Raw genomic sequence first — 11424 nt, 5'->3', positions numbered from 1 at the left:
TAGACCAATTGGTGACTGCTTCAATCTTCGTCGGGTCTACCGTAATTCCATTTTTAGAAACAATATATCCAAGGAAGGATATTTGTTCCAACCAAAAAGCACACTTAGAGAATTTGGCATAAAATTGGTGTTCTCTTAATGTCTGGAGAACCCTTCTCAAATGTTCTTTATGTTGCTCTTTCGTGGTGGAATATATGAGGATGTCATCGACAAATACCACCACGAGCTTATCCAAATAGGGTCTGAAGACCCTATTCATCATATCCATGAAGGCAGTTGGTGCGTTAGTCAGACCAAAATGCATGACCAAGAATTCATAATAGCCATATCTTGATCTGAATGCCGTCTTAGCCACATCTTCTTTCTTGATCCTCAGCTGATGATAACCCAATCTCAAATCCAACTTCGAGAAGCACGCAACTCCTTGTAGTTGATCAAACAAATCATTAATTCTCGGCAATGAATATTTATTCTTGATGGTCACTGCGTTCAGTTGTCGATAGTCTATACACATGCGCAATGATCCATCTTTCTTCTTAACGAATAAGATTGGAGCACCCCAAGGAGATACTGACGGTCGAATAAAACTTTTCTCTAATAATTCTTGCAGCTGCTCCTTGAGCTTCTTAAGGTCTGCAGGTCTTATTCGATAGAAAGCCTTCGAAATGGGTGTTGTTCTCAGAACTAGATCAATTTGGAATTCAATCTCACGATCAGGGAGGAGGCCTGGTAGATCTTCTAAAAAAACATCAGCATACTCACGAATTATGTCTACATCAGATATTGTGAGGTCTTTTCTCTTTTCAGTTTTCATGTAGGCCAGGAATCCCATGCATCCCTTTTTAATATATTTATTGACCTTTAGACAAGATATGATAGCTGACTTGGGTAACTTCTTAATACCCTGATATGTGAAAGTAGAGGTATGAGGTATTTGAAAGCTGACACACTTTCTTCTACAATCAATAGTGGCATGATGGTATGACAACCAATCCATGCTCAGAACAATGTCAATATCTTTGAAGTCGAGTTGCAACAAGTTCACAGACAACTCGCAATTTTTTATTTTCACTACATAGTTAGAATACATTGTATCCACTATAGTGGTTGCTCCTATAAGTGTTTCTATTAAGTAAGAAACTCTCAATCGAGAAGATGCCACTGGCAACTATTTTCTAAATGTTGAAGAAGTGAAACTATGTGTGACTCCTGAGTTGAATAATACACAAGCAAGAACACTAGAAATAGGAAGTGTACATTCAACCACTTCAGGGCCTGCAAGAGCTTCTTGGAGAGCTATTGCGTAGGCACGACCTGGTACTGTGGGCTTCGACTTCGGTGAAGTGTTGTTTCTTAGATCAGGTTGTGGGCAATCATTGGCATAATGACCCATCTGCTGACAGTTGAAACATCTCACGTTCCTCAAGTCACATTTACCCTCGTGTCTCTAGAGACCACAAGTCCTGCAAAGGTTGTTCGACTGAGCAGACTTCTGGAACTTTTGTCGCTTGGCTTATTGATTGCTTGCATACTTGACTTGCTTACTCTGGTTCTGACCAGGGGTTTGTCCTCCGTATTGCCTCTTGCTGTCTTACTGGAATCTTCCTCTAGATTGAAAGTTTCTCAGAGAGGACTCTATTACATTGCCACCACTGTGTTTGACCTTATCTTCAGTCTTGGGTTTTTCTTTCGCTTGAGGCTTCTCTTTCTTCCTCATCTCCCAAAACTCATACCTCGAGGCATAATCTATGAGCTGACTGTATTCCTTTATTTGTTGTGGCCCTACCAACCTCAAAAGTTTGGGCCTTAAGCCCCTATCAAACCTCCTGCACTTCTTTTTCTCGTTTGCCACTAAGGACTTGGCAAAACAGGAAAGAGAGTTGAAACAAGTAGTATACTGGGCGACAGTCATGTCACCTTGCTTCAGTTTCCTGAATTCTTCTTCCTTTTCTACCCTCTGGCACTTTGAAAAGAATTGCCTGTAAAATCTCCTCACAAATGTAGACCAAGGTAAATACGTGTCTGACTCCAAGGTGTCCCTGATTAACCTCCACCAGTGCTCTGCATCACTGGTCAGATTTGATTCAGCTATCCACACCCTCCGATCTTCTAGACATTGGATGGAATCCAATGCTTTCTCCACTTGCATCAACCAATTTTTTGCCACGACACTGTTAGGAGTGCCATCAAAGAGTGAAGGTTGCATATTCTTGAACTTCTTAGCCCATGAGGTGATGCCATAAATCACCGTCTGAGGTTGACTTTGCTGGGATTGGGTTGTTTGCAGGAGCTCATATAAGATGCGATTGGTAGTGTATTCTGGTGGTATTCTCGTACTTTCTCCTGCTGAACTTCTCATTAGTGATCCTTGTGGGATCTTTGTACTTTCTTCTTCACCCTCACATAGAGCATACCTCTCAAAAGTGTGAATCGCTGCGTGACCCCCCTAAATTTGTGCCCCTTCTTTAGTAGGAGATGATGAGGGTGCCCTTCGCGATGGTCTGCCAAGGAGCTCCCTTTCTTGTCTGGCCACTACCGTGTTCTTTGATAGGTAAGATGTTCTCCTGCGAGTGGCCATTGGTACTGCAAGAAAATTATCACTTAGTAAACTTATTATCACATGGTTCGTTGGTACTCGTACGAAATTTCATCACATATCACACAATAAAAAAAACATTCATTTTATTTCATTCATAAGTCGCATACATGCACGAGAAACATCACTAGAAAGCAAAAGAAGAAACAATAGAATTCAAATAATTTGACTCGACTAAATAAACTAACTAATCCTAATCATTCTTCAATCCATTTGAAGCATGGCTTGTTTTCTATGCTCCTTTGAGCCTGATGCTGGTGAGTCGCAGGACAAGCATTCAGGTCGTATGAGGGCGAAACAAGAGTATAAGTGGGTGAGGAAGGTGTGTGGGTAGGTGAGGCAAGAGTGTATGTAGGTGAGGCAGGATTATCAATTGGGTCGTCATCCTCGCCCTCTTCCTCCAAACTCCCCGAAGTTGCTCATTCTTGCCCAAACCCTGGGTTGCTTCGGTTGGCTCTTGCTGCCTACCAAGCTGCTTCGGCTGCCTGAATCGCTGCCCTTCGAGTTTCTTCAGACAAATACTCACAGATTGGAGGTGAAATTCTTTGATCGGTCGCACCCATGGCAGCCACATAGCTGGCTTGGGACATATGTCGTCCTCGCGCGCTGGCCATATGAGGCCCTTTTTGAGGCATAAAGTTTGTATTCAGGAATGCCCTTCTTCTGATTCTTCCTCGAGCCGCCATCCGATTTTCCACCATCTGCCCATGTGCAAACCTCGCTCTCTGATGGTTGAACTGGTGAGTCCTACTTCCGTAAGGTGGTGGATGTTGTCCCTGGGTAGTGTATGGGTAGTTCTGAAGATAAGAACATCAGTCTCCAATTATAATGTAGATTGAAGAAGGTCGTGGTGTCAGATCTCTAACTACCTGAATCATGCTTGTGATGACTTCGGTAGCCATTGCTATTGTAGCAATGAACTCCTCTCTTCCTCCGACGGGAGGCTCAGCAGGGTCTTGAGCCCTTGGGTCTTCGTTGTTTTCTCATTCGTTAGTCATTTCTAATCACGCAACAATCTAATCACTAATGTGTCGTATTCGAGAAGAGACTTATATCTTGTCATTGAATTTTGTTATGAATGATGAACATTTTTCTGTGTAAACCTGACTTTGATACAACTTTGTAACACCCTGATCTGGCACCTCAATAGTCCGAGTTTGGTTGGTATTACTTCTCAGAGGGAATAGTTCAAAGTTTACACAAAGAAAACGTGACTAAAAAAAACTTTTCATTTTATTACCATCATCACATTTTTCCTTACAAAGATCATCATTCATGACAAAGGAAAGCAAATGCATTTTATTCATTGACAAGAAAATGAAATATACCAAATGCTCTGGTGTAAAAGAAGAAACTGCTCACGTTCTGATTGGTCTAATGCCTGAAACCTACAATTGTAATTAAACATGGGGGCGAGTCTACAACTCAGTAAGAAATAATTATAAGCAAATAAACTATTAACTTACAACTGTAGTGGGCTCTAAGCCCCTAGTCTTAGTTTAGTTTTCGATACACTACACAAATTGGTATATTTTAATTTCTCCATTAACTTTCTCAAACACTCTCACACAACTATCACTAAGTCGGCTATACCGATCATAGCGGTCTATGGGCGTAGCAACCTCGTAGAACACTCCAATTCTACATGTTGGCTAAACAACGAACCATACAATCCTAGTGATCCCCGGACCACCAGACACTGAAGTGAACCACAATGGGGACCCCACCAAGTCAACTTCTCAATCTAGGTATGATTCATGCTACATCCTAACTATGATAGTTATCAACCATCCTTGGTCCTCTAGAGTTCTAACCCAGTGTGAGTGAAACCCTAAGTTATAACTAAGTTAAACCCATTGAACCATATTTTTAAACTCATCATACACTTCTTCTCTCATGAGTGATGTTGTAAACTCTTCATAACAAATCTCATTCTTAAATCTCATAATGACTTTAGGACTCACACATCTCTCACTAAGCATGCAAAGATGTAGGGTCTCTACATCATTAAATCACTGGTGGCCCACTCTCTATGGTGGCTACACTCTGCCCGCGAACAAGGTCGCCCTTGCCACAGGTCGCCACTTTCAGGGTTTAAGGGGTTATGCATGCTGATCTCAACACATCTATTCATACAATATAAATACACTATATGGAACTCTAATCTAACATACTCTCATCATAATGTATGATATTAATGAACATTTAGACATGCAATCACAAATACAATCTTTTTCAGTCATGCAGAACACGCCACAACTAACATGAATATCACAACCACATGTATAAAATCAACTCATAATATCAAGCATGATAATTTTTATGCATGTCATGGTATCACTCGAAAACTATCATGCTACTCATAGTAATACATAAAATCACAATAACATGCAACGTAAAATGTTTATTTACTTCTAAAATTACTTATAATATCCCTTACCTTGAAGGCGAATCTGTGCTCGCCCTAAAATCGAGCCTCATAAAGCTCTAACAGTATGATTTGGTTACACAATATGTTCATATTAATGCACAAAAATTCACACGTTATTATCAAATTACCAAAATACCTTTTTCAAAATTATTCATGAACCCTCAATTTCTGCATCACTAATTTGACTAAATTTCTTGGACTAGTAGATTCCTTTCTATGATATAAGTCCGATACACCAAACCTCACTCAATTATGAGTTCGGGGTGCAAAGTTATGTCCATTTTATCAAAATGGATCTCGAGTACCCAAAAGGGTATTGTGGTCATTTCGGATTTTGGTATAATTCGAGACTATCTTACGATCCGATATGGATCCATTTCTGATCTGGATCCAACCCTATCTGCTTGAATCCAGATCCATTACTTATCCATATCAAAAACTGTTTGACTGGATCTAGAACAATTTGACTGGATCCAAAATAGTTTGACTGGATCCAGACTTGTCTGAATGGATCCAGAACTGTCTGACTAGATCCAAAGTTGTCTGACTGGATTCAGATCTGTCTGACCATATCCAGACTCGATTCTGATATGGGTCTGAGACTGTTCTAAACAGATCTTGACCAATCAATCTGGATCCAGAACAAGTTCAGTTCAAACTGGATCTAGTCTAAGAACCCAGATCTAGTCATACCTGAACCGGTTCAGTCTGACTCGGGTTGATCCAAACTGGTTCAGCTTATAGTCGAATAGATCTGAATCGGTTCCCCATGAATCGATTTGGTCTGAACTGGTTCAAGTCAGACTGCGTTATTCCATATAAACCGGTTCAGCTAGACCCGGTTTGGCATGAACCGGTTCAACCCAAACCGATTCAACCAACACACACACATATTTTTTTCCCTTAATCGGCCTATCTCGGTCTGGGTGCGACCCAGATCGACTCGGTCTTTTTTTTTAATGCGACTCGGTTTGGGCGCGATCGAGACCGACCAAGTTCGGTCTGAGTCGCACCCAAACCGACCCGATCTAGATTAAAAAGAGCGAAAGGGGTAGAGCCCCTTCCGTTTCTCAGGTGCAGAGGGGTCGACCCTCTCCTCTGCTCCCATCTGGGCACGGGCCGGCCACCGACGTCGGCTGGCCACCGGGGCCGATCAACCCTCTCTCTCTCTCTCGGTTACTCTGTCATTTTTTTTTTTGTATCACGCCAGCAACAATGGTTGGCAGCCTCTCTCTACAAATCCTCGGCAGCCATGGTTGCCAACCCTCACCCCACCGAAAAGAAGGTAGAACAAAGAAGAAGATAGAAGAGGGTGGTTACCTCGTCGTCGGTGTCGGATTCTGGTAAGCTCCAATCTCTATTTTTTTTCTTCCCTCTGATCTCTCTGTCTTCCTCTCTCTCTCGTTCTTGATGTAGGGTGCAGAAAGAGGACTTGCGTGAGGGTCTTTATAGCCCTCACGTAGGGTGAGGGGGTTGAGGATAAACCTCTACCCCTCCCGTGGATTTTGGGAGTGAGGTTTATCCTCACCCCTTCTCAAATTATCGAAGATGGTTTTCCCAAATGAAAAACCGTTTTTTTTTTATATTTATCCCCTACGACGACTTCATCAGAGGGGGTTTACAAAAAATAATATTTTTTAAAAATAAAAAAACAAACTTATATATTAAAGAAGAAAAAACCGAAAGCCAATTCAGCTGTATCCGGCCAATTTGGCCCGATACAGCTGAATCCCAAATGAGCCTGATGATTTTGTAAGTGGTGTGAATAGGGCTGGGAAACATGCTGACATGCTCATGGCTCCGGTCATGTTCGGCCATAGTTACCAGGAAACAAAATGGATATGAAAAGTGATGGGCAGAAGCAGGAAGCCAATGTTAAAAAGTAGTGTAAAGCGGGATTCTTTTTGAAAGCCAAAAAGGAAACATGAAAGAAATAAGGAAAAAACGAAAGCAAAGAAGAAAGAAGAAAAAAATGATTGGAAAACAATAGGAAAGCGGTTTGAGAAGCGAGTGGAAAGCATGTTTCTCACGAATGAAAAAAAGCAAGCTTCTCCTGAATAAAAAAAAAAAAAAGTTTCTCTTCCACACGCTTTTCCCTTATTTGGAAGCCTGCTTCTGCCTATAGGGGTTGCTTGAATATGAGTAATACATGAATGAACCAAGCGTTACGTTTCTTAAGATGTTGATAAAACCCCAAGGAAAAAAAAATGGTAATCATTCTTGGTTTTTTCCTATTCTTGTGGTATAGGATGCTTGGGTCCAATCCTTCAGAAGACCACCAACACGTGACCTTTCGTGTGAAGAGTGACTACCAACGTGTTAGTCATGCACAGGTTATGGTTAGCTGCCCCAACGCACCTAAACATCCTCATTTTCCTCACCCGTTGTTGTTGACAAGGGCAACAACGGGGCAGATAGAAACAGGCCGGCCGATTTACCTACAAATCCCTTCTCTATTGACCAACCTCACCCATCTAACCAAATGGCCATTTACACGCATGGCTCAATCCCCAAGTATCCACAAAAATCATTACCCTTCATGTGAGTGAATAATACGATACCAACGTTCCAAAAGTATTGCAAAATTTACTGGTGCAGTTAACAAGAATAAATGGAGCCATGGTGAGACGAAAAAAAACAAGAGAAATTCTTCCTTTTCAAAAACTCTAGATTCTTATCCTTTCCGGTTATCGGTTGAGTTTCCTGGTTATTTGCCAAAGGTCAGATTGTAGTTTCTGAAGTGGGAAAGTAGTTTCATATATAGAATCAGTGTGATGGCAGTGGACTAGGGGAAACGGGCTCGGCCCCACCTCGCCCCGTTTGGACCGGGGATGGAGAACATGAAACAGTGATGGAGGTTAAAATCAAAACCCGTATGAGGATGGACTTACTCTTTTCTCCCGCCCCGCCCCTTCCCCGTCCTTGATCCCGGCCATGCCCCGCTCCACCCCATTCACGATCCTTCTTTAGAGATGGCAGTGGATTGAGGAGAAATGGGATCCCGCCCCGTCTTGCCCTGTTTGGACCTCGAATGGAGGTTTAAAATAAAAACCCATGCGGGGATGGAGGGTAGGATTTTGAGATGGGGGCAGAGGTGGAGACCTTGTTCTCCACCCGGCCTTGGTCCACTGCCATCCCTACTAGTGTACTTGTCAAACTCAATAGCTTGTAAGTTTTCCTTCAAGATTAAAAGTGAAAATGGAATGTTTTCCATTAGAAACAACCAAAAAATTTAAAAAATATCTGTTACAAAACGTTACACACTCAAATCCAAAAATGTCGGCTTGACCTCATTAGGATGCTTTCCAATTTGATTCTACGCTTCCACATCTCATTGAGAATTAGTTTCGTTATGGCTGAATATTTTCATATTCAAGTGATCAAAACAACTCTTCTCTCAATTTCAATGGAATTCAAATTCCACAAAACACGATAGAGATCACTATTTCCAAGCATCTAATAAAAAGAAAAAGAGGAAATCCAATTTTTTCTTATTTCATGAAATTACAACTAAACGACTAAAAGAAAATAATTCAGGTGTATTCTCCACATCTATACTTGCATTACATCACATCATGAACGCATTCATCCTCATTTCTTACACCCGCCAACCCAACACAATTCAAATTATAAAAAAAGAAAAAACCCAAATTTATCTTTGAAAAAATAAAAAATGAAAAAATAAACGAAAAAATTAAACACCACCACCACTAGCATCGGCCGGGCTCCACTGCTCCTCACTTACGCTTGTTTTTGCTACCAAGCAACAAGGCGACGTAGAACATGAGCCTGAACAAGAACCCCCATGCCACGGTCACCCAGAAGCAGTCCCACTTGCTCAATTGCGTGATGCTCTGGTCCTTGAGTATGTCCGACCCCTTCGTCACGCACGTCGTCATCGTCACGTTCAAACCCAGCGACCCATTGAGTGCCTTGAGCAACCCGGCCTTCATGTCGTCGCTCAGTCCCTTCAGCGGCGTGTTATCAAACATTTGTGCCCCCGTCGAGAAGCACCTGGACGGGTGGTTGAACTCGTTCTGCAGTACCCCCTCGTAGGGATACTTCACCAGAGAGAGGTAGTGGAACCATATCCAGTAGGGCGGGATCCGATCCCGGTTGATGAAGAAACCGCTGAAGAGGAGAAAGTAGGCTAGGACGGCTACCACCACAGTGTAGCCCAGCATGACGTGGGAGATTACGCCGGAGATGAAGGTGACGAACCCGCTGCCGGCCCAGAAGGAGGCGAATGTTATGAAGAAGAAATAGAAAAAGGCCTCAGCGCCGCCGGCGAGCCCCACGGACCAGAAGGTGATGACCGCGAAGGCGAGGGAGAGGAGGACCAAGGGAGGGGTGGTGGCGATGGCGTTGGATAGGACGTAAGAGGAGCGGCGGTAGGCGTTGTAGGAGGTCTCCCTCATGAAGATGTATCTTTCCTGCAGGAACACCGGGAGCGCGTCCGCGCAGGTGTAGAATGTCGTAGACATGGCGAATGCGAAGAAGCCGAGCCGCTCCTTGACTCCCTTGGGTGAGTTGTCGAGTCGCCAGAAGATGGTACCGAGGATGAACCCGGTGACCATCACCACCGCGAGGCGTATGAAGAAGAGTTCCGGCATTCGGCGAGTGTTCGTCACTGACCGCTTCGTGAGGATGGCCGTCTCCTTCCAGAACGGGTTCGCGAACTCCGGCATCGAATCCGAGCTCCGACCGCCGTCTGCGGCGCTTCCGTAGACGAGCTTCCCGCGCGAGATGCTCGCGCTGATGGCGTCCTTGAGCGTCAGGCCCTGTTGGTCGGGGAGCGAAGATCGAACGAACCGGGTGGCCTTCCAGGAGTTGTGAAAATCGGCTAGGTCCTTGATCCCTCCGGGAGTCACCTCGAGCTCTCGGATGAGGTCGAGGGCGAACTCGGTCTGGTTCTCTTTTTCCGGCACGGGGCGGCCAAACTCCGCCAAAAAGATTGGGAGGTTAGCCGGAGTGCCGCTGTAGACGGTGCTTCCACGGGAGAGGAAGATCATGCGGTCGAGGAGGCCGACGATCCGGTAGCTCGGCTGGTGGATGGACATGATGACGATGCTGCCGGTGCGGGCGATCCTCTGGAGGACCTTCACGACCATGAAGGCGCTGGTGGAATCGAGGCCGGATGTGGGCTCGTCGAGGAAGAGGAGGATCGGGTCGTGAATGATGTCGATACCGATAGAGACCCGACGCCTCTCTCCGCCCGAGACACCCCGGTGGCCCTCGTCACCGATGATCGTCTTGGCTGCGCGGCGCAAGCCCAGTTGATCAATGAGGGCCTGTACCCGGGCTCGCTTCTTGGCCTTGGAGAGGGTACGGGGGAGCCTGAACTCAGCCGAGAAGTTGAGCGTCTCCTCGACAGTGAGCATCGGGAAAAGGAGGTCGTCCTGCCTCACGTAGGCCGAAACGGACCGCATGAGCCTCCCGTCGACCGCCTCGCCGTTGAGAGTCACGGCGCCCTTCAGGCTTTCCCTCGAGATCCTGTTCGCCAGGGCGTCGATCAGCGTCGACTTCCCGGATCCGCTCGCCCCAAGCACCGCCAGGATCTCCCCGTCCCTCGCCTCACCGGAAATCCCGTTCAGGAGAGTCCTCGTCTCCGAGAACTTGTCCGTCGCCTCGAAGGATTCCGCTGTCGTGGATGGAAGGGTCTTGCGGAATCCTCCGGAGAACATCCTCTGCCGGATGCGGACGCTGTAGGTCAGATCGGCGAAGGACAGAACGAAAGGGACAGCCTGCATGCGCTCCTCCATCTGGAGGACACGCTGCTCCGGCGAGTTTTCCGTTAGGGTTTCGCCAGCGCGGGCGTCCCCGACGTGCTGGAGGAGCTCGCCGAACGTCGGGCCCTCGTGATGGCTGCTTCCGATGCCGGTGGCAGCCTCGAGGTCGCCGTCTTCGTCGTTATTTTGGCCGGAGAAAGGCAAAGGATTCATCTGGATATGCAAATGGTAGAAGCAGAAGAGAGCAGTGGGAGGTAGTAGCGATGGGAGAGGAGTGAGGGGAAGGGTCGTATTTATACTTATCCATGAGAGGGAATGCAAGTGCAACAGAGAAGGGGCGGGAACTAACGGCGGCGTCACTTTGAAGTTTCCAACTTTTTAACTTTCAAGTTAAAAAAATCCAACGACTTCCGAAGATGATGTCACCCCCGTTAGCCATCAATCAACGACCGAAAAATCTGACGGTTGAATACTCTTCAAATTCTTTGCTAATTTGGCTTCCGTTAGTTTTTCTAAAAAATAAAAATCGGTGCACACGTGCCTCGTTTCTATGATCTGGAGTCCCCATACGTGTTTATGTTCAATGTCGCGTTGTTGAGTTGAAAGCTAAAAGAAAAAATAAACTCCGGTTTCTTTGTGAAAAGACCACAAAAAAAAAAAAAAAAAAA

At 45.1% G+C, this 11424-nt stretch overlaps 1 pseudogene; it reads right to left on the bottom strand.

Moving 5' to 3' along the window:
• Window positions 1–8390: 8390 nt before the first annotated feature.
• LOC149839689 (ABC transporter G family member 6 pseudogene) lies at window positions 8391–11015 on the bottom strand (annotated as a pseudogene).
• Window positions 11016–11424: the final 409 nt, after the last annotated feature.

The sequence above is a fragment of the Nuphar pumila genome, chromosome 4 (assembly GCF_984573655.1).
Source record: "Nuphar pumila chromosome 4, dmNupPumi1.hap1.1, whole genome shotgun sequence".
NCBI classification, from domain to species: domain Eukaryota; kingdom Viridiplantae; phylum Streptophyta; class Magnoliopsida; order Nymphaeales; family Nymphaeaceae; genus Nuphar; species Nuphar pumila.
This window is presented reverse-complemented; position numbering and strand designations above follow the sequence as displayed.